Here is a 23,157-nt window from a genome sequence, read left to right on the forward strand (position 1 = left end):
TGAATCCCGGTGTTACATGTATGCGTTCGCTCAGAGCATATATAGAAACATAGTGAATTCGATTTTTCATTTTGTCGATGAACCAGAACAAACTAACAAACCCCGTTCACATCCGGTCCCACCCTCCACCCCTGTGAAATCCCACCCGTCACTCTCTAAGCAGGCACATGATTGAAATGTCGACATGCGGGTCACACTCAATGCATTGATACATATTGAAAGTTAACACACAGGTCGGGTGGGTAGTGTGATCGATGGGTCGGGGCTACCCGTGTCCCATCGCAGTGCACCGTAGGCAGTGGCCGTGGCAGTGGCAGTGTATGGGAGAGTGAGTCGGGGCATAGCAATACCCCAAGTGGCTATTCACTAGCATCCTCTTCATCTTCGTCATTGCCAGCCTCAAAGCCCCCTAAAGTGTCAAACCATTCCAGTGAGATCGGTGTTTTGCGGAGGCCCCTACTCTCCTCCCTTTGTAGTGCTTCGCCCTCAGCCTTACCCCAGCGCACTACTTCCGCCCGCCACAGGTCAGGGTTGGGCGGTTTAGACGATTTCCATCGCATCGTGATGGCACGCTTCGCCAGCAACAGGGCCAGATCTGAGAAGCGCGCTGCCACGGTTCTGGTGCGGGTCGATGGCCCCAGTCCTAGAAGTGTATGTTCCAGTGTAGGTGGTCGGGGCAGCGTACCAGCCTTCTCGAGTGAGTCATGGACAGTGTTCCAGAAATACCCTAATTTAGGGCATTGCCACAGCATATGTACTAGTGATGCGTCGTCTGCATCGCATCGGGGGCAGTTGCTCTTGGATGCAGGGAACATCACGTGTAGGCGGTGCGGTGTCAGGTAGGCTCTATGTTGTAACATCAGTTGGATGAACTTGTATTTGGGGTTTCTAGCTACCTTCCTGGGGAACTGTAGTATGCGCTCCCACTCCTTGTCTCGCAGTGGCCTTCCAATATCTACTTCCCATGTCGCCCGTAGTGGTGACAGTGTGAGTGCCCTCCCCGATTTAATGCTAGTCGTGAGCCACTTGGTCAGATGGCCGCCCGTTCCCATGAGGTAGAGCATTGTGACGAGAGGGTTCGTAACAGGTTCCCGCCCGCCAGGCGACCATTTGCGTGTGATATAGTGTCGGAGTCCGGCGTGTAGGAGAAAGGAGCCGCTGGGGACGCCCTGTGTGGTTCTGAAGTCTTCAAAAGATAATAAGTGTCCCTCCGCAAACAGGTCGCCCACGTGTGTCACACCTGCGTCATGCCAGGGCTCTAGTAGGGTCGCCGTGAGTGTGCCCGAGCCTAGTGGTATGCCCAAGAGTGGAATCGTGGGGGCATAAGGTGTCCCGGGTGACGTGTACTTCAATGCCTTCCGCCAGTATGTGATCGCCAGCTTGAGAAGTGGCGGGGCGTTTCTAGGTAGATCCGAGCCAGGTAGGAGCAAGATGTGCACTCTCCCCTTAGCATGGTCGTCCTTTGATATATTAATCTCATGAAGATTGCGGCCCGCCACCCAGTAAGCTAGCCATTGTAGCTGACATGCGTAATTATAAGCCCTGAAGTCCGGTAAGCCCATGCCTCCGGAGTTGGAGGGGAGCTGTAACTTGGCCAGACCTATGCGCCTGCGGCCATGTCCCCACACAAGTTCGGTGAGTAGGGAGTCGAGGGTCTTAAATGTTGACGCTGGGATCTGGAACGGCAGATTGGTGAAGTAGTAGATAAGACGGGGGAGCATCACCATCTTGGATATTGCCACTCTGCCGGGTATTGAGAGCGGCAATGTCAGCCAAAACTGAATTTGTGACTTCAGCGTTCTAATTGCCCTCCCCAGGTTGCCGTCTATCATCATGCTCGCCTCTCTGTATATCTGTATCCCAAGGTATCGGAAGGTGGTGTCCGCCATTTGGAATTCATGAGGGGCAAAAGGCAGGGGGGCCGACTCGCCTGCGGCTGCAAAGGTGAACCCGTAGGACTTAGACTCGCTGATGGTGAGGCCAGAGATTTCTCTAAAATCCTCAAAAACCTGGGAAACTGGGCTCAGATCACCCCTCAGGTCGCGGAGATATAATATGATATCATCCGCGTACGCAGATACAATGTGGTCCGCATCATGCCGTTGTATGCCATATCGGGGGGCCATCAACCTGAGTCTACAGAGCAATGGCTCGAGGGCAAGGACGAAGAGGAGAGGGGAGAGCGGGCAGCCCTGCCTGGTGCCTCTGGCAATGGCCATGGGACCTGAGATTTGATTGGAGGTGCGCACCCTGGCCGTGGGAATGGTGTATAGCAATCTGACCCAAGCGAGGAATTCGGGCGGTATCCCGAATTTTGACAGGGTGGCTAACATATAGTCCCACCTTAAGGAATCAAAAGCTTGTTTTAAGTCCAGAGAAATGCATCCTTCGGAGCCCGTGTCCACGTTGTCTCCGAGCATGAGCTGGGCCAAGCGCCTAAGGTTCATGGCCGTATTACGTCCCGTTACAAAACCGCATTGATCCGGGTGGACCAGCTGAGGCACGTATTGCACAAGCCTAGACGCCAGCACCTTGCTCAATATTTTAGAATCCGTATTGAGAAGGGACAGGGGCCTGTAATCGGCCATCTGCAGACCTTCTTTGGCCGGTTTCAAGAGGGACGTGATCAGTGCTTGCATGGATGATTGCGGTAGGGAGGTTGTACGTAGGGCTTCCAGGTAAACAGTGTGTAACCGTGGGGCCAGGAGGTCTATATATGTGGCGTAGAATTCTGCTGGCAGGCCATCCGTTCCAGGGGCCTTACCCTTCGGAAGGGCTCTTATAGCCTGTCTGATTTCCGCCACCGAAATAGTACGCTTCAAGTCTTTGTTCTGATCGGTAGTAAGTTGTGGGAGATCCAGACCCTCCATGAAGGCCACAAGTGCGGGTTCTGACAGGGGCTGTGGGGGACCATACAGCGTGGTGTAATAGTCCTTAAACGTCGTATTGATCCCTATTTGGGTGGTAGCCGAGCGGCCAGATTGGTCCAAAACCCTCAGGATGGGTTGGCTGATCGGGGAGTCCCGTAGGAGGCGGGCGAGTAGGGGACCGGCTCGGTCAGCCTGCGTATGCTGTCTGTTTGTGGATTCCCTATAGTCTATAATCCGCAGTTCTTCCAGTAGCTCCGCGTGCCTAATATGTGCCTCTTGCAGTGGTGTAAAGGGTGCATTGGTGCCCGCTGCCTCATTCTCTAGGGATGCAAGGGAGCCCTCCACCTCCTTCAGTTGGCTGATCACCTCCCGCTTCCTTCCCACCCTAATAGTCATAGCAGCCCCCCTAAGACAGACTTTGAAAGTGTCCCATTCTATCTGCCGGGAGCTGGCCGTGTCCGCATTCGTGGAGAAGTAGGTATCTATAGTGTCGGACAGGGAGGACCGGAAGACCGAGTCCTCGAGGAGATCAGGGGATAGTCGCCAAGTCGGAATGGGAGCCAGCCTCCTACCCCACTGCCATGTAATTTCCACGGGGTTATGGTCCGATAGCGTTTTCCCCATATGCTGGGTCTGGACAATCAGTGCTGTAAGGGAACGGGAGCAGAAAACATGATCGAATCTGGTGTGAAGCTGGTGGGGAGGGGAGAAAAAGGTGTATTCCCTCTCCATAGGGTGTATGCTGCGCCACACATCTGCCAAATCCCAGCCCCCAGCCCAACTCGCAAGCGCATCAGCCTGTTTCCTGCTCTCGGTAGCCTGTAAGGGGGGGATGTGATCTATCTAGCATAACATCAAGTACAGCATTGAAATCACCCCCGATGATCCAGCGATGGTCAGCCCAATCTGCAAGCACCCCGTTGACAGTGAACAAAAATTCCGACTGATTTGTGTTAGGTGAGTACACACATCCAATGACAACAGCCTCCCCATCCAACAGTCCCCGTACAAATACATAGCCACCCTCCTGATCAATCCGTTGTTCCAGCAGCTGGAAGGGAAGAGAGCCACGGAGCCAAATTGCCGCCCCCCTTGAGAATGCAGAATATGAGGTAGCAAAGAGCTGCCCTCTCCATTTCTTTCGCAATTTCACTGCTTCAGCAGCGTTCAAATGTGTCTCTTGCAAGCAAGCAATCTGTGTCCCCCTGCGGTTGAGTTGTGCAAGGATTCTATGTCGTTTATGCACTAATCCCATGCCACGCACATTCCAGGTGCACAATTGGTAATTGTTAAGAGGTCCCATTCCCATCTGTGTGGTGCAGCAATGTGAAACAACTGGGTAACCCCACATGTCCTGCTGTGCTACAAAGTGAGAGTGTCTCGCAAACAAGTAACCCCTGAACAAAAAGGTCCCTGAGCCAACGTACCCAGTAGCCAAACCATGGTGCCCAACGTGGGCACAAGTCAGTCAAGTACGTGTGCATACCGGGGGTGGTAGGCCTCCGTCGATCGGCACTGAACTGTCTGCGTGGGCATGATAGCCCACAATACAATGGGCCCCTGCACACACAACCCACCATATGTGAAGGAGGGGATTAGTCATACGTTACCACCTGGAGAGGATCAGTCGTGTCGTGGTTCAGAACTCTTCTGCCATCTGGGCCGTGATCTTCGGGAAGAGCTGCAAGCTGTCAACTAAACCAGACACCTCAGTGTGGGTGTCGGTGGTGACTGTGAGTCTGTCTCCGTTTGCTCCCGCGTCGTGGGCGGCCAGCGCCTCCTCTGTTAGACGCTGATGCGGGGATGATGACGATTGGCCTGCCGCCTGTCGTCCGGGCAGATGCGTCGTCGCCGATACTCCGTGGGATGAATGATGTCCGGGGCTGTGATTGTCGTTCAGTCGGCCTGGCGAGCCCCTGTGGGTGTCACTGTGGTGGTCTGTGAATGGGTCCTGTGATGCCGGCGGGGTCAGGGTGACCTCCATCCATTCTGCCGCTTCCTCAGGCGAGTCGAAAAAATGGGACCTGTTGTTATGTAGGATTTTGAGCCGAGCAGGGAACAAAAGGGCATATTTCATGTTCCTGTCCCGCAATTTGCGTTTCACCCCCATGAAGTTGGACCTGGCCCGCTGCACAGTGGGCGTGAAATCAGGGTAGACCGATATATTCTTGTCCTCGAAGCGTATTGGCGCTTCCTCCCTGGCCGCCCGCAGGACAGTGTCACGGTCCCTGAAGTGGAGAAGACGAGCGATCAGGGGGCGAGGGGGTGCCCCCGGTTGTGGGGGCCGCGATGGCATCCTGTGGGCCCTTTCCACACTGTAGAGGGCGGTGAGGTCTCTCTGGCCCACCAGCTTCCTTAGCCAATCCTCCACAAACTGCGTGGGGTCTCTCCCCTCGCTTCTCACCAGAATGCCCAGGATGCGGATGTTGTTGCGGCGGGCACGTCCTTCTGCATCGTCCACTCTACCCCACAGTTGCTTCAGTTGCTTCTCCACGTTTTCTAATTTCGTGGAGTGTTCCGTTTGCTGCGGTATAAGGTCATCCAGCGCTATTTTCTGCTCCGCCACTCGATCCGCCAACTTGTTATGGTCAGCCTTAAGTAGGGACAGGCCGGGCGCCATATTGTCTATGCGCGATTCTAGCGCTTCGTGCGTCGCGCGTATTTCATTCAGGATCAGATCTAGCTTGGCGTCTTGCGATCCCTTACCGGTCGGCGGGATGATGTCCATGCTGGAGGAGGCCAGTGGGTCTTCAGAGCCCGTGGACTGCACGTCCGTTCGGGCACCCTGGTCCTGAGGTTTGCCCCTGTTTCTGCCCATGGATCTTGTTAGCAGGGTGGCGCTGTAGTGGACGCAGCAGCCCGCCGCTGTCCCTCTGAGTGTTCGGCAGTGGTTTTGGACTGACCACTATGTACTGGGCAGAGGTGGATGTAGCGGAGACCCCAGGGCTGGTAGGGGTAGCGTAGGCTATCTTGGCGAGGCGTCAATGTGGGGTGGGTCGGTGCGCCACCGACCTGGGGTTGTATCTCCATATGCAGGTACAATCCCAGGTCCGTAGAGGTGGTGGGGGGGGAAGGGGTGGTGGGGACCAGGCCACTGCAGAGCGAGCTTGTCGTGGCTTTCGAAAGCGCGAAAAGGTCTGGGTTGCAGCGCTGCAAGAAGGCGCCAAAGCGCGAGGCGCACCACCCCTCTTCAGACCCCTGTACCTGAGGTCCGCGGGTCTCCAATGCGTGCCGCTCTGTGTCGCGTGACTGTCTCCGAGCCACTGACTGGCGGCTCCGTGGCAAGCGAGGCGAGACTGCCAGGGCCCGAGGGTCTCCACCAAGCCCTGTCGTGGTGTCAAGATGGCGCCAGGGTATTGTTAAGGTCCGGCCGATCCGTGTTGTGACGCAGGCAGCCTGTGCAGGACGAAGCTGGTGTTGCGGCGTTGGCAGTGATTTGTGCGCACCACCCGCTCTACGGTCCGTGGCTCTGCGGCGGAATGCCGGAGTCCCGTGAACTTCGTGGGCGGGCGGGGGGACGGCACGGGAGTGCTCCCGCGTCCCGGAGGGGCCGCGTAGTAGTGCGGGCGGCCCGTGGCGAAGCAGCCAAGCGGGGGGGGGGGGGGGGGGTAGCGGAGCCTCAGTGGGGGTGAGGGCGCCGTACCGCACTCTGTGGATCTGGCTAGTAGAACGGAAGAAGTCCGATCCCGGGTCCCGACTGGACCGCGAAGGAGGCTGGGGGTAGGCCGGCCAGGCCGATCACTTGAGGCCGGGGCTTCGCCTCGACCCGCAGGCCGCAACAGGCTCCGTCGCCGGAACTTTACAAAGGAGCGGTCCCGGAGGGGCTATGTCACACCGCCTCACGTCGCTTGCCCCCGGAGACAACCTGGGTAGGGAGCAGGTGGGCTGCAGGCAGGGGAGTGCAGGATAATCAGCTGGTGTTCAGGGCATAGGACAGAGCTGGCAAACTACACGTCCACCATCAACGGCTCCAGGCCACGCCCCCAACTTGTGATATAATATAAGATGATTAACTTCTTTTTTCAAAAACAACGAGTGTTCTCCTTCTTTCTTCATGAGTAATGCTGTATGCATGCATAATTAATTGCCTACATATTCTTACCTGTCAGGACATTGTTTCTTTAGGCACCCCAACACTGGCAGGGCTAGCAGGCTGGTGTTTGGCTGTTGTGTCCTCCTATTGCCAGTTTTGTTGCATTCTGGTGCTTGTAGTTTTGCTTTTCCAATGATAAGATTAAGTTTGTATATACACCACTGCCCGAATGCACAGAAAGAAGAAAATGACTAGCTGAACAACTCATGGCAGAGCGGGGCCTATGTGAGCTCTCTGGTAATGCGTAGTTCAGGGAGGCTCTCTGCGGTCCCCTCGTTCATCCTACGACCTGTGCATATCTGTGAAACATTGGCGTTTCAAAGGCCCTTTACCTCACTCTTCGAGGCAAAGGGAGCATCATTTTGCATTCCGCTGCTGTAATGGGGCAGTTGGTCTCTCCAGGGATGTGATGCTTTTCTGCGTGGCTCACGTTTTCCCCCTTATGCTCTTTTTGCTTTACCCTGGCAGACCAACATTGCTTCATGTTTGGTTATGGATTATCTTCTCGCTCCCAAAACCACTTGCCCAGTAACTGCGTAAGTATCTCCTCTGTCAGAGCTTACTTTTGTGGGCATGGTCTTTGGTAACAAAGGTGAGCCCAGCAAAGGGTGTCTTTTCAGGCATGACGTTACAGCATGTGACTAGTGTCAGGCAAGAACCCTGTGGGGCAATCCCAGATACTTCCCTGCAGCCCTTTTGACTTCCACATGCACTAGATATTAGGTTTGTGGCATAAAGATGAGATCTAACTCCAGAGGCTCTTTTCTTGCTGGACTTCCAGGGCTGTCCACACCTACCCCCTGTGGCATCTATAGTCTGGGGGCTCAAACACTAGCTAGGGGGGGTGTTAACAGCCTGCAGTCCGGCAGTGAGGGAGCTCTCCTTCTGTGCTCCTACCCTAGATGTCTGACTAGAGGTGATCCAGGCTTGCAGCTCGCACCCGAAAAGATGCCACTACCCATGACAAAGCGGGCCGACCCAGCGCCAGTCCCGCCCACATTGGGATTGGGGGCCCATTGGTCCATTCACAGTTTTTTGCCCGGCTCCTTGGTGCGGTGTCCATGGTCAGGTCTGGTATCATTCTGTCCTGCTGCATAGGCTGGTGTAGCTGTCCATCCCGAGGAATGATGTGCAAGAGGAGGGGGATATGTTTAGTGCCCACTAGTCTTAATCTTTGAACCCTCAGGGCCTGTCTTGGTGGCGCTTCCCAGGCCGGGGCATTCAACAGGAGCACAACCTGTAGGCCTCAGGGCACCTGCCTCACTGGAGGTGACTGCACACCCTTGCAGCTACCTCACATCTGACTCCCATGAAGTTGGGGCACACCTAAGGGTGACCTTCAGGAAAGGGCACCTAAATCTCATTCACCCTTCTCATAGCGCCAGGCCTACCACTGGCCCTTCACTACCAGGGTGAGACCACTGAGTCTCCTGGCAGAGCGTAGCTGTGGTGCCATTCATGTGGCATGCTAACGACAATGGGACGCATTTCTAAACACTATGCACAGGGTTGGTTTCCAATTTTTGGGGAATACCCGAAGCTTGAAGTAGTACATGCTGCAAACAAGGTATGAGAGCAGTGGAGCATGAAGGAAGCCATCGCTGCTGAGAGTGGAAGTGGCCAAGCAGGTCACTGGTTTATAATCTACTTTCAGTGCACACTTGGGTCAAAGACGGAGCCAGCCTTCTGTAAGGGAGCGCCCTTTATCATTTAGTGATGATCAAAATCCTCCATAACGTTTTTTTGCGCGTTTTCACAGTTGTATGTTTGACATGGTGTAGGTGATGCACCCTGCCTAAATACATGGGACATCAATCAATCAATCAATCAATCATGACACTTGTATAGCGCGCTACTCACCCGGGAGGGTCTCAAGGCGCTTGGGGTAGGGGTTCGCTACTGCTCGAACAACCAGGTCTTCAGTTGCTTCCTGAAGGAGAGGTAGTCCTGGGTCAGCCGGAGGTGGATGGGGAGGGTGTTCCATGTCTTGGCCGCCAGGTAGGAGAAGGATCTGCCTCCGGCGGTGGCTCTTCGGATGCGTGGTACGGCAGCGAGGGCGAGGCTAGCAGACTGTAGCTGGCGGGTGGGCGTGTGGAAGGTCATGCGGTCGTTGAGGTACTTGGGGCCCAGGTCGTGGAGAGACTTGTGGGTGAGGAGCCTGAACGTGATCCTCTTGTTGACGGGGAGCCAGTGCAGGTCCATCAGGTGGCCGGAGATGTGGTTGCGTCAGGGGATGTCCAGGATGAGTCGGGCGGAGGCGTTCTGGATGGGTTGGAGTCTTTTCTGTAGCTTGGCTGTGGTTCAGGCGTAGAAGGTGTTTCCGTAGTCCAGTCGGCTGGTGATGAGGGCCTGGGTGACCGTCTTCCTGGTTTCGGTCGGGATCCATCGGAAGATCTTGCGGAGCATGCAGAGGGTGGGAAAGCATGAAGAGGAGACGGCCTTGACTTGTCTGGTCATTGAGAGGGAGGAGTCCAGGATGAATCCCAGGTTGCGTGTGTGGTCTGTGGGCTTGGGGGCGGTGCCCAGGGCAGGGGGCCACCAGGAGTCGTCCCAGGTGGAGGGTGATGGTCCCAGGATGAGGACTTCCGACTTGCCTGAGTTCAGTTTCAGGCGGCTGTTCTTCATCCACTTGGCGACCTCTTTCATCCCTTCGTGGACGCTGGTTCTGGAGGTGTCGGGGTCTCTGGTGAGGGAGAGGATCAGCTGGGTGTCGTCGGCGTATGAGATGATATTGAGGTTGTGTTGGCGTGCGATGGTGGCGAGCGGTCTCATGTAGACGTTGAAGAGGGTGGGGCTGAGTGATGATCCTTGCGGGTTGCCGCAGATGACTTCAGTGGCCTCGGATTGAAACGGGGGGAGGCGGACTCTCTGTGTTCTTCCGGTGAGGAATGAGATGATCCACTTTAGTGCCTTCTCTTGGATGCCGGTGTTGCTGAGGCGTTGGACTAGGGTGCGGTGGCAGACAGTGTCGAACGCTGCGGAGAGGTCCAGGAGGATGAGTGCCGCTGTTTCCCCGTTGTCGAGCAGGGCTCGGATGTCGTCGGTGGCTGCGATGAGGGCGGTCTCGGTGCTGTGGTTGGCTCTGAAACCGGACTGCGAGGGGTCGAGAGATCCATTCGTCTCGAGGAAGGCAGCAAGTTGTCTGTTGGCGATCTTCTCTATGACTTTGGCAGGAAAAGGGAGGAGCAAGATGGGGCGGAAGTTTTTGAGGTCGGTGGGTTCCGCTGTTGGTTTCTTCAGTAGGGCGCTGAGCTCTGCGTGCTTCAAGCTCTCCGGGAAGGTGGCGGTGTCGAAGGAGGTGTTGATGACGTCTCGAAGTTGGGGTGCGATGGTGGAGTCGGCCTTGTTGAAGATTTGGTGGGGGCAGGGGGTCAGTCGGTGATCCGGAGTGGAAGGTGTTCATCGCACGGGCTGTGTCTTCGGTGGTCACCGTGGTCCAGGTGCGGAGGGTGGCGGTGGGATGCGTTGGTTCGACGGTTGGGTGCGCCGAAGCTGTTGTGGATGTCGGCAATCTTGCGGTGGAAGAGTGAGGCAAGGGAGTCGCAGAGATCTTGTGAAGGGGTGATGTCGATGTTGCCGGTGCTGGGGTTGGAGAACTCCTTGACGATTCTGAAGAGTTCCTTGCTGTCGTGGGCGTTGTTGTCCAGTCGATCCTTTAGTGATTTCTTCTTGGTGGTGCGGATGAGCTGGTGGTGCTTGCGGGTCGCGTGTTTGAGGGCGGTCATGTTGTCAGTGGTCCGGTCGTGGAGCCAGGCTTTCTCGAGGGTGCGGCAAGTCTTCTTGGAGTCCTTGAGTTAGTCGGCGAACCAGGGGGCCTTCTTGCTTCTGGGTTTGCTGGGAGGGTTCTTCAGTGGTGCAAGGTCGTCGACACAGGCGGTCAGCCACTGCGTGAAGTTGCGGGCTGCTTCGTTGGGGTCCAGTGTGCTAGCCGGTGGGTTTTGGCTGAGGGAGGTGGTGAGCTGGTCGGCGGTGATCTTGCTCCAGCTTCTGTGAGGGATCTGTTGCGGGTGGTGGTGGATGGTGGTTTTTCTGAAGCTGAAGTGGACGCAGCTGTGGTCGGTCCAGTGAAGTCCGGTGGAGTGGCTGAAGGCGATGTGCTTGCTGGATGAGAAGACGGGATCAAGTATGTGGCCGGCGTAGTGAGTGGGGGTGTTGACCAGTTGCTTGAGTTCGAGGTTGGCGAGGTTGTCCAGCAGGATGACGGTGTTGCGGTCCTTGCTGTTCTCCAGGTGGAAGTTGAGGTCCCCTAGGAGGATGTAGTCGGCGGAGGGGAGGGCTTGTGGGCTGATGAAGTCCGTGATGTCTTCGCTGAATTGTGCGCGTGGTCCCGGGGGTCTGTAGATGAGGGTGCCTCTGAGGGTCGTCTTTGGGTCGGTGTGAATCTGTAAGTGGAGGTGTTCGGCGGCGGCCAGGGTGTCGTCGGCGTCGGTCGTGATGCGGATGGTGTTCTTATGGACGATGGCGATGCCTCCTCCGGTCTGGTTGGCGCGGTCCCTCCTGATGATCTTGTATCCATCCGGGACGGCGATGGCGATGTCGGGGGCTGAGGAGGAGTTCATCCATGTTTCAGGGAGGAAGGCGATGTCTGGTGAGGATGTGTCGAGGAGGTTCCAGAGTTCTACTGCGTGTCTGTGGACGGAGCGAGTGTTGAGCAGGATGCACTTGAAGTCGTTCCTGGAGTTTGACTTGGCGGGCGCGGTGCATGTTCGGAGGCAGGTGAACTTGCAGGTTGTGCAGGTGAAGGGTCCGTGGAAGCGTTTCGGGGCGGCCCGGCAGCAGGTGGGCTTCCGGCCGGTATTGAGTGCGTTGAGGGCCGCGGCGTCGTAGGTTTGTCGGGTCGTCTTGCGTCGGTGGGGGCCAGGGGTCCTGGCGCTGGGCGTGGTCCAGGCGCGGACGGGTGCAGACGGGCTTACCTTTGGCGCGCCTTCGGCGCACAATCGGCGCGCCCGCTGCGTGTGACCGCTGCACGTCCGCGCGGTCGCCATTTATGGCGAAGTGGGAGGGAGGGAGGAACAGCTGGGAGGCGGGAGCTGGGAGGGCACAGAACGAAAAGGGGGCGTGGCCGCTAGCACGGCGGCGGGGAGCGGGGCGTGCAGGCACAGGGGGGCTGAAGAACAATACAAACACAGCACTGAGAATAACAAAATGCCAATAAAACAAATGGGAAACAAAAATAGATTAAACAGCACACGCAAATACGGCGGAGGGGCGGGATCAGCGAGGCAGGCTCTACGAGGCTGCGGGCATCAGCGAGGCGAGGTGCACACACAACAGCTGGTGGCCGTGCGGCGCAGGGGTGTCCTGAGAGCAGGTCGAGCATCGACACTGTCTGTAATGAAATATGAGTTTTTAGGTCTTGCACCTAGCGTTGCAGTGCCCATCACTGCTTGTGCAGCGCGGGACATTTAGTAGAGTAAAAATGGGGTTTCAGAGACTGACCTAGGGATGGCACACGCACGAGCGTGTGTTTTTCCTTTTGTGGCATGTTATTGGCCTTTGCATGCGTGTTTTTTACAAAGACCGCACGCAATGTACCAAAGGCGGGCGCATTGCTCTGCCCATGGCCTATTGGCGTCTATTACGCGCACCGAAGGCCATGTGGTTACAATTATCGTGCCCAGACACTGGTGCGATAATTGAAACCATATGTTTCGCTGTGGCGCGCGTGCACCACTCACGTGCGTGTGTTTTTTTTTTTTTACAATAGCGATCGCTTTTGCGGCCGCATCTTTTTTTTAAAGAGCTTCCTAGTTTTAATCTGTACCTAATCTAATTCGCCTCGTATGGGGCAAACGCTATATAAATGCAATTACCTACAAAAATGGAATTACAAATATGAGAATATAGGAATTTGTAGTTAAAATACCTCTAAATTCCATCCACAAATTTATCAATCTCTTTTGACATGTCAGTCAATATTTACTGCTACATGTACCTTTTCACTATTAACATTATTTTCCAGTATACATACACCTAATCAGACAGATTCACAATCGTGCACACAATAATGCCTTTTGCCACCTTCTCTACTCCGGTAATGACCCTGCATTCAAATACAGCCAAACACAGGACCATTTATGGTTCACACCTGCTCTGTTGCATTATAATCAAATTATCGCATTGGGTGGTTGGAAACGCCGAGCTGCAGTGTGCATTTGCGCCTTGGAAAGAAAGAAAAACCTCTTACAAAAAAAAAAACGCAGCGGGGTTTTACACACTCTCCACCCGCGTCCCTCCCCCTCTCTCCATCTCATTTACAACGGGAAGGCGCATGGTAACAGCTGAGCCATAAATCACGCAGGGCTGCCGGGGTATCCCTGGGATGGCGCCGCGCTCTCGCCTCAAATGGGAAGCTTTGCTTCTGCAGCAGGAATCGTCGAAATACGGGAGACTGGTCGATGCCGAGGGGGGGAGAGGGTCCGGGCCGCCTTTAAATCAGAAGCCCCACGGATCGATATCTGGGTGTCTTGCTGCAACTTGCTGCAGTGTGTCACCGCTGGAGCAGCGGAGTGCAACCGCGTTTGACAGTGAGGGTCAGCGAGGCACGCGTGTCACATGTGCTTCTTAAGACAGTGTCTGCAATCTGGATTATGGGAAGGATGCTGCTGCAGGTGATCCACAGAGGGCTGAAGTTGTTTTTCTTCAGTCTGGGCTTGTTCGTGAACAGACATCCAGTGTTTTTCCTCACTGTGCCTGCCGTCCTGAGCCTGAGCTTCTGTTTCAGCATCATGCATCGCACCCGGGTGGAGACCGACCTGGAGACCGTCTTGCCGCCCAGCCACAGCCTGGCCAAGATAGAGCGCGGCCTGGCCAGCAGCCTCTTCCCACTTGATGATTCCAAGAGCCAGCTCTACTCGGACCTGCACACCCCGGGGCTCTACGACAAGGTTATCTTTCTGGCCAAGCCGGGCGGGAGCATCCTGCTGCAGGCGGAGCAGGTGCTACGCGTGCACCGCTCCGTGCTGGACATGAAGGTGAACTACATGGGATACAATTACACTTTCTCTCACCTGTGCATGTTGGGGAACGAGGACCGGAAGTGCTTGGTGGATGATATAGTGTCAGTGATGGAGGACCTGAGGCAGGCTGCCCTCTCCAATAGGACCACGATCAGGCGGCATGTCAGCTGCCCCAGCACCAAACTCAAGGTATGCCCTCGCTACGTGCTGTTGCAATAAAGGAGGTAGCGTTTTATTTCTTCTGCTAAACCTCGTGGGTTAAGGCAAGTTCGTTCAAGCAGAGGCTGTGGGGGCATTTACCCCCTCGTGTCCGTCATGGACCTGACCGAATACGGAAAAACCCAAGTACAGTAATACAAAAATAAAAATAAAAATTTCTGTGAAGTTAATATGTAGTTAGCAAACTTAAACGCATCTTGTTTGCATAGCCTTTAACAATTAGAAATTATTCACAGTTTATGGAACATTTTTTTACAGTTGCAATGGCACTCACGCTGGGTGTCTGTCTTGGTTCCCTTCAATGAGTGATGCAGTGCGAGCCTTTGGAAGGTTTCCACAATAGTATCTCAGTGCATCAGATGACTGCCTACATGAGAAGCAGGAGCGAGCTTCACAGATGTATGGGAATTAATGCCTATTGCTCTGCAGCCATGTGATTCTCTGAGGGTCTTTGCTATTATTGCTGGAGATAGGGTTCTTGTGCTGTAGTATGTGGTTGGTAAGCTGTGTTGTTTGATTTCACAGCTATATCACACATTAGAAGTAATGATATTGGAAGACAGCAGCTACCTGTATATGCAGGGCATTTAAAGGCATCTAACATCATTAATTGCTGTATGCACTCAACACCTATACAGCCAGAGCTGCTTCTAGGCACCTAGGAAGGCAGGTGTCTGGTGGTGGTGTAAATGTCTGGATACTCCTCAGTTGGCAGTGCTTTTATGGTGCTAGATCGCATGTCATGGAGACCCCCTACGACCTCTCTGTTCCTGCTTTGAGATTGTGAAGTCAGCTACACGCCCAGAGCTGGGCCAGGTATAGGGGAATCTCTCTCAATTCTGCATCCACAGGGACACCTCAAAGTCCAAAGGGTTCACTCAAGCTGGGTCTCCCCAGATCAACTGTGCCTAGAAGAATTTCTTAGCTAACAGTTTCCTGCATGGTGGTCGCACTACACAAATATTACTTCGCAGGAGGGTGGCTAGCACAGCAAGGGGGTAGTGTGTTCAAGTGCAGTGACCGGTACTGCTGCATCCTCCTGTACAAGTTTCCTACCCGGGGAGTGATGGCAGAGTGTAATATATTTCCTGTCCAGTAATGGTGGTTGTTGGTTTATTTATACACCTGGATGTGTTTATCTACAGCGGACTAGGTGTGCACCCCGGTGATGCTGTTAAAAAGTCAAGATATGGAAGCCCCTGCACTGGCAACGTGATTCCAAGCAGCTGATGGGATTAACGTGGTGTATTCTCACTCTATATTAGATGCAAATACTCCTGGTTTTTGATGCACAATACGCGTTTATCTAACTCTGTTCCGGTTTCTTTCTTGTGCACACTTCGCTTCTTTCCATTGGCACATGACTGTATTCCCTTCAGTTTCTTGTTTCTGCTGCCCGCAGCCATTATCTTCCTTACTTGACATTGTTTCCTTCTCGCTGCCCCCCTTCCTCGTCCTTAGTAAGTTCTTGTTACCTGGAACATGTTTATAAGAGTGTCACCGCGCAATACATTGCGGCGATGACTTCAGCAAAGCATTACTGAAAGTATTAGCTATTGCCGTTCCATTAATATTAGCAATGCCAATAGTTCAAACTTTCACTAATGCGAGACCCAATGCATTGCAAATGCTTGTTGGGTTTGGGGACGTGTCACGCGATTTGTATTCATAAAGTGAAGTTTAGTACAGAAAGCCCACTTGCGAGTCTTGCGTTATTTAATTACCTTACACTATGGGCGTGAGGTGAAAACCCGCGCAGTTGGACCATTTTAATAAAATTCACATTGAAAGAAAAACAGTTAGAAACAGAATGAAGCATTCAACAACATTTTTGGTCATTTGCATGCCTGCGTAATATGCTCGCTTACTTGCCCTAAGTCAGCTTTGTATAAGATCCTTACACTTCCCCATGTACATTTTATATGCATAGCTTAAGAACACGTGTTGCAGAAATTTGAGGATCATGAACACATAAGTAAAACATAGTTACGCCTAGCAATAAGTTCTGCATGATGTATACGCGTGTGTTTGCGAAAGAATGAAAAGAATGCTTTAGTCTCGAACTTTGAATTCTATTTATTTATTTATAAAGTTTTATATAGCGCAAACTTGATCCCGAAGGATATCGGAGCGCTTTACAATTTGAGACAAAGGTAACAAATCAGAACATTAGTGTTGTTAATCAAAACAAAAACAGACTAAAAAACTCAATAACATTCCACTTCTTTTTAAATACATATCTTAATAATTTCAGAAGTTTTAAATGAATTCTTCAACTGATAATTCTGACATATTCGCTGTAAAACCCATTTTTAAGTAACAAAGCATAAACACCCAATAGAGATTACAAAGCAATCACATCCAGCATCCCCACTTATCTTCCAGAGAAGCTCACCATCTCTGGTGGTTCTCAGCACATTTGCAGCCACGACACCATCAAACTGCAAACTAAGCAGCGTAAAAAAGGGAAAACAAACCAACAGGCCTTTTCCATCTATGCAGACAGAGCCTGGAACAACATCTCTGTATCCTTCTGGACTGCCCAAAGCTACTCCAATATAGGAAAGAAACTTAAAAGGCCTTTTGAATGGCATTCCAGTGTGTTTCTCCACAGCCCCACGTGTACGCGTGTTTACCAATCTCCTCTCTTGTAAGAACTTCCTTTGTACTCCGTGCTTGTCCCACTGTTGTACTTCATGCTGGAAACACGTCTTCTCTGTTGTGCTTGTGTTGGGCTTCATGAGAGATTCACGTATTATTATCCTTTTAGTTAAAAACTCGTCTGAGTTAGGTTTTAAGCTGCACAGGCCCGTCAGTGACTGACGGGTTTATCCACTACTGTTTCTTGTTAACCAGAATGAGTAAGGCTGCAAAACGTCACAGCTGTCGAGGTCAAATATGATTTTCTATTTTGCAAGTTGAAAACATTTTGTATTTAAATGTTCTTCCCTTTCAAGCACCGTCCTTGAAAAACTCGGTCATGCAGTGAGAGCAAACCAGAGCAAACCAGGGAACAGTAGGGACTGACTGAGCGCTGCCATTGTTTCTAAATACACACTGGTCGTGTGTACTTTATGTATTAAATCTTTTATTGAGCACAGGCAAACATTATGCACCTCCAAGATGTTATGTGGGCCGGCACCACTCTGGGGAAGCCAAAGTCTGAGACCCCACTGATACCCATGACATGGCCAGCGGGGCACACTGTTCGTTAACACAGCAAGCCGCCTACAACCCAACCGGGCCGGCCGCGTCATAAGAGGTGCTACAGAGGTGCAGGCTATGTAGTACTAGTGCAACATGAAAGAAACATAGAACTGTAGACAACCCCCCTTACCCTTCCCACCCTTACCCTCCCCTCTCCTTGTCCATTTCCGGGAATAATTGGTTGGCTACTGTCTTCCATTACTGGTCAGGTGGTACTGCGCTCGTCGGGCCTGTACGCTTGTGGGAGCGTGTCTTGGGTTCTGGGAGAGGTGTTTCCGCAAGGCGCAGCAGACGCAGGTAGCGTGGGCAGCTCACCTCACGGAATTCCCCCGTAAGTAGGGCGAGGAATGGTCGCCAGAGCTCCGCAAATTCCGTTCCCCTCCCTGCCGCTGCCAGTGACAGTTTCTCCATTCCCAGGATCGCCCAGAGCCGGTGGTGCCACCCCAGCTGTTGCGGAGCCTGGATTGCTCTCCAATGGGCCACAATGTTCTGGACCGCTGCCCCCAGAGCAAGTGCGATCTGCCGCCCCCTCCAGGACTTCAGAGGATACATGAGAGCGTTCGGGAGGCCTAGTATAATGTATGCTGGGAAGCGCGGCAGCTGTGTATCTAGATGTGCGTCTATGAGATCCAGGATAGGGTTCCAATAGGGGCGAAGCGCCTCGCAGCTCCATAGCAAGTGTTCCTAGTTCCCCGCACCCCCTCCAGCACCTATCGCTAACTCGGGCATCCCATTGGTGTAATCTCTCAGGGGTGTGGTACCAGTATGTGGCTGCTTTAGTTAGTGTCTCGGTGAGCCCGGTGTGGTGTGCTGAATGTCTGGCCCTGTGGTACACCCCTTCCCATTCTTTCCTTGTGAGCTGCCGCCCCAGATCCCTCTCCCACCTGACCTGTCCCGCGTTGTATGTGTGGGCCTGAGTGAGGAGCAGCTGTTGATAGAGGTCCGAAATCAATTTTTTATCCGAAGTGCGTGTCAGCAACCACTTTTCATAAGGCGTGAGGTGTCGTTGGGCACCAGGCTGGATCGAGGGGTGGAGCACCCAGTGCCGCACCTGCAGGTACTGTAGGCGTTCCGATTCGGCCACACCGTAGTCTGCCTTGACCTGCTGGAACGGGAGGATCCCCTTGAGGTCGAACATGTGGCCCGCCGCCCTACAGGGCGTCGTTCGCCAGGTCGTAAACGCTCCGATGTCCAAGCCTGGCGTGAAGTCAGGATTTCCGAAAATGGGGGTCATAGGCGAGGGAAAGGTGGTCAGTCCCCTGGCCACGGCCACTCTATCCCACACTCTCAGGGCGGTGCTTGTGTTTTCAGAGGCGTACAGGTTAGGGGGCCTGTGCTGGCGTGGCAGGAAAGGCACGCCCTGAAGGGGACGACCTGCCACCGCCTGGTCCTGGAAGAGCCAGTGCTTGCCGGACTCCAGTTGAAACCACTCCACGAAGGTGCGCAATTGCGCCGCCTGGAAGTACAGGGTGAGGTCGGGCACACCGACTCCCCCGTTCGCTGGGGGCAAAGTGGCGAGGGTATGCTTAAACCGCGGTCGGCGGCCGTTCCAAATGAATCGCGACAGCTCCGATTGGGTCTGTTGAAGCCAGTCAGCTGGGGGATTCAAGGGGAGCGTCTGGAACAGATATAAGATCTGCGGTAGCAGCGTCATTTTGACTGCGGCAATTCTGCCTAGCCACGATAATGTAAGCGGCTTCCATCGCCGGAGCTGCTCCCGGAGTTTGTTTGTGAGCGCCTCATAGTTGACTCGCGCAGTGCCCCGCACAGTAGGGGCCAAGCGGACGCCCAGGTAAGGGACGGCTGCGTCCGACCACTGTATTTTGAATTCGGACTTAATCCCGGCCACCACGTCCGGACACAGGGAGATGTTCAGGGCTTCGGACTTCGCTTCATTGATTTTAAAACCCGAGGCCAGGGCAAAGGTATGAAGCTCCACAAAGAGAGCACGTAGGGATTGCATCGGGTTGGTGAGGGACAGCAGAATGTCGTCAGCGTACAGGCTGATTTTGTGCGTGTCAGCACCAAATTTAATGCCGGAGATGAGCGCATGTTGTCGCACCCTCTGAGCCATCGGCTCCATGTACAGTGCGAATAGGAGCGGCGATAGTGGGCAGCCCTGGCGCGTGCCTCTGCCAATATCGAATCTCGGGGAGGTATGGCCGTTCACCCTCACGGTGGCGTTGGGCCGGCGGTAGCAATTGAAGATGCGGTGGCGGAGTTTCTCCCCAAACCCGAAGTGGCGAAGAACATGGTCACGGTAGGGCCAATGCACCCTATCGAATGCTTTCTCCGCATCGATGGTGAGGAGCATGCAGCCCGGTTTAGTGCGCGACCCGGCTTCAATGAGGTGCAGCACTCGCCTGGTGTTGTCGCTGGTCTGCCGTTGGGGGATAAAGCCCGACTGGTCAGGGTCTATCAGCTGCTGCATGTATGGTGCAATGCGGCCTGCTAGTATGCCGGTGTAGAGCGTCAGGTCTACATTCAGCAGCGAGATGGGCCTGTACGAGCCGCAAGCCGTTGGGTCACGGCCCGGCTTGGGAATTACAGAGATAGACGCCTCCAACAGGTCCGGGTGTATGGCACCAGGCGTGTCGAAGGTGTTAAACAGGTCGCGCAAGAGGGGGGCAAGCTGCTGACAAAAGGCCTTGTAGAAGGCCGCAGTATAGCCGTCGGGTCCCGGGGATTTCCCCACCTTGAGGCGGGCAATTGCAGAGATGACTTCCTCCAGGCCTATGGGCCGCTCCAGAAAGTCCGCTTGGGCTTGGGTAAGGGTGGGGAGCTCAGCACCCTGCAAATAGGTCGGTCCGACAGCAGGGTCCAAGTGGTCCGCATCGTATAGCGCCGTGTAAAAGTTGCCGAAGGCCGCTGCTATCACCGCGTCCTCCGTGATCTGGCCGCCACTAGCAGATAGGAGGGAGCGCACCTGCTGTCGTTGGGTTTGCGCCCGCAGTCTGCTCGCCAGAAGCTTCCCGCAGCGGTCGCCTCCGGTGTAATAGGCGTGCTTTAGGCGCATAGCGGCGTATTCCGCCACGTCCTGGTCTAAAGCGGCCAACATTTTCCGCTCAGCGCATAATTGGCGCCATGCCCGTGCCGCCCCCGTGCGTTGGTGCATTTGTTCCAGTTCCGCCACCCGTTGGGTAAGCTCGGCACGCTTTAGAGCCCTTTCTCTGTTGTTGGCGGTGGCTATGGAGATAAGTTCACCGCGTAGGACCGCTTTGAGGGCTGCCCACTGAGTGGCCTTTGTGGTGTCGTCGTTGGCGTTGTGTTCCAAAAAGTGGTCAATCGCGGTCTTGAGCCGTGTTTGGGTGTCGGGCAGCTGCAAGAGGCCATCACGCAGCCTCCAGTGTCGTTGTGGAGCTGGCGTGGCCCCCACTCGAAATGTCGCTACCACTGGGGAGTGATCCGACATTATCTGGCATTATCTCCACCTCCTTGACCTGCAGCGCCAGTTGAGAGGAGCACAAAAAATAGTGCCTTCCCCTGAACCTATTTCGAAAAGGTTCAACTAGTGGACCATTCTTTAAGATGCAAGGATTTTTAGCTGCGTTATTTCCTGCCTAAAACTTGGCCCAAGACGGCCAGCACACATGATGCCACCATGTGTAACATCATCCACTCACGTGGTCTCCTGGCGAAGAGCCGACATCACTCCAAGAGAAGATGAGCTGGAACCCATGAATGGAGAGGATTTCCAGCTCTCGTGGAGGCTCTGCATAGCTGACGCAGCCTAAGGTGTTGGCACCTTCAAACCGGCATGGTTGTTACTACAGAATCTTTTCTTAGTGTTTTTGGGTGACGGCAGGAGGGACTGCTTCGGTGAGTGCAGGGCTCTAAGTTGTGCCCCTCCTCTTGGCACCACCAGCTAGTATGCCCCTCCACGACAAGTAAGGCAGTGACTGACTCAATGCCCCGCCCGCTCTAAAGTCTCTCCTCCTCCCCAACCTTGGAAATATTTTAAAAGTTGGCAGGTCTGGTTGACCTTAAACGAGATTCTGCGTTCTTAGTGCTGGTAGAAGAAACAATCTGTGGTGGGACTGTGAAGAACAGAGAGTAGCCGTTGCTGCTTGTGCTTGACCCTTTGATGCCTAGTGAGCCCCCCACCACCCAACCTTCTGTTCTTGGCAGCCCGTGGCCTGCCCCCTGAGCTCTGTCTGCAGAGCTCTGCTGCTTTGATTCCACTGTAGACGGCAGCCATATAGAGTCACCACAAATGGTCACAATAGGGCAACACAGCATCAACAAACACTTTCTTGGAGCTGAATGCCCCAGGGATAAGATGTTTTGTGCTGAGAAATCCCAAACTGACTGGCAGCAATGCCTTGCATCACAGCTACGAGAGGAGGATAATGTGGCGGTTCAGTGGGACAGGATTCAAACGCAGCAGGGGACAGCTCAGCTTCCCACTCTGGTTGGAGAGGAAGGCACTTTTTGGGGGGCATTTGGGATTTTGCATAGGGCTGATGGTTTTGGAAGAGGGGACGGAGAACTGCTGCTGTGTGTATTCTTTCCCTTTGCATTAATTGGCCCTGAAGATGGCTTTCTTAATTTTAATTTATTTTGTTTACACGTCTCACTTGCTGAGGGCACCCTGCTTTCTGATAGAGTAACAGTGGACACAAGGCGCACCAGTTAGTTTGCTTTATAACACCTTACATAAACTCCATAATTATATTTCTGGTTTTGTTCCTGTGCCAGATTGTTTAGGGAGGGGGGGGGACTTCTTAACCTTGTAGAAGGATTAACTTTCATATCCAATTTGAGAGCCCTTGGGACAGCAATGGGAGATATCAGTACCTACTACGAATAATGCTGAGAAATGACTAACTACTACAAGTCTCAAAGAAAATTCTATGAGTACTCCCTTTACACAATCTCTACAGAAGGATTTGGGTGAGGAATCTCCACCTTGGGATATTTTAGAAAAATATTGGGTGAAATGGTGATATTTGCAAAAAAAAATGAAAATAAAACAATAGGTTTTACAGACTTTTTTAGGTGAGCCTGGGCAGCGCATGTGCTGCTCTGTGAGGCATTCTTTGATGGAGTATGGACTTGAAGCCCCGCCCACTCTCCGCCCATATTTTTCATTGGTTTGTGTCATTGTCCTTCGTAAATTTTGGCTGCTGATTCGTTAATAGGCTTGGTAGTCCCTCCTTAGTATCGCCTTGTCTTTATTTGTAACCTCCCATAAGGACTGGCCCTTTTACTTCTGTTGTTACACAGTATGTCTTATTTAGTCTGTAAGCACTGTTTCTCCTACTGCATGCACAACATGCTTTCCTGCAACATTCAGCGCACCAGGTGCGCTTTCACTTTCCAAGCAGTCCGGGACAATGGTGGCCGCTTATTTGAAATTAAATAGGTCTTGTATTTAAAAGAGTTGAGATATTGGCATTGAAAATGGGAATGCCTTTTATTTATGTGTTAATTATCAAAACAGATCAATAAAAAGGCATTGTCATTTACAATGCCAATAGCTTAAACTCTCGCAAATGCGAGACCTATTGCATTGCAAATGCTTGTTGTTTTTGAGGGGGGGTTTAGAACCCATCACCGAAGAGAAAAACGCAACTGCACATCAGTAGGATTTCGCTATTGGTGGGCTATTTTAACATCAGGCTAAATCCGGCTAATCATGCCCTTCTTGGGTCTACTTTCTCTCAATCTCCGTTCGGCTTTCTGCTGCATCGTCAGACAGGTACTCTGTTGCTTTGGTCTGTTGCCATCGTCCTCTGTTCCGTGCTCTGCTGCTTCTGCCTGTTCTCGCTGACTCAGGCAGGCTCAGAGTCAGCATTCTATCTGGATG

General features: G+C 53.4%; 1 protein-coding gene across 1 annotated transcript in view; it reads left to right on the forward strand.

The window, feature by feature from the left end:
• TGOLN2 (trans-golgi network protein 2) overlaps positions 1-23,157 on the forward strand; it is a 137,627-nt gene that overhangs the window by 99,805 nt on the left and 14,665 nt on the right. The gene's annotated exons all lie outside the window — the stretch shown is intronic.

This window comes from Lissotriton vulgaris, chromosome 11, assembly GCF_964263255.1.
Source record: "Lissotriton vulgaris chromosome 11, aLisVul1.2, whole genome shotgun sequence".
In the NCBI taxonomy this organism is placed as follows: Eukaryota; Metazoa; Chordata; class Amphibia; order Caudata; family Salamandridae; genus Lissotriton; species Lissotriton vulgaris.